We start from the raw sequence: 201 nt of genomic DNA on the forward strand, positions 1-201 counted from the left end.
TTTGCCTGTTTTTAACTTGTCTTTATTATTATTAAATGGTCTAAAGAATATGGGGTAGATTTTTAATGTCTTTTGTGATCATACAATATTATTTGGAGGAATCTATATTTAATAGCTTTAATGTCTTGTCAGGTGCATTTTGCTTTTCCAAAATCGAAGTCATTGTGTTGCAATTTTATGGTAATAAGTTCTACTATTATT

Source organism: Acipenser ruthenus, chromosome 6 (genome assembly GCF_902713425.1).
Source record: "Acipenser ruthenus chromosome 6, fAciRut3.2 maternal haplotype, whole genome shotgun sequence".
Taxonomy (NCBI): domain Eukaryota; kingdom Metazoa; phylum Chordata; class Actinopteri; order Acipenseriformes; family Acipenseridae; genus Acipenser; species Acipenser ruthenus.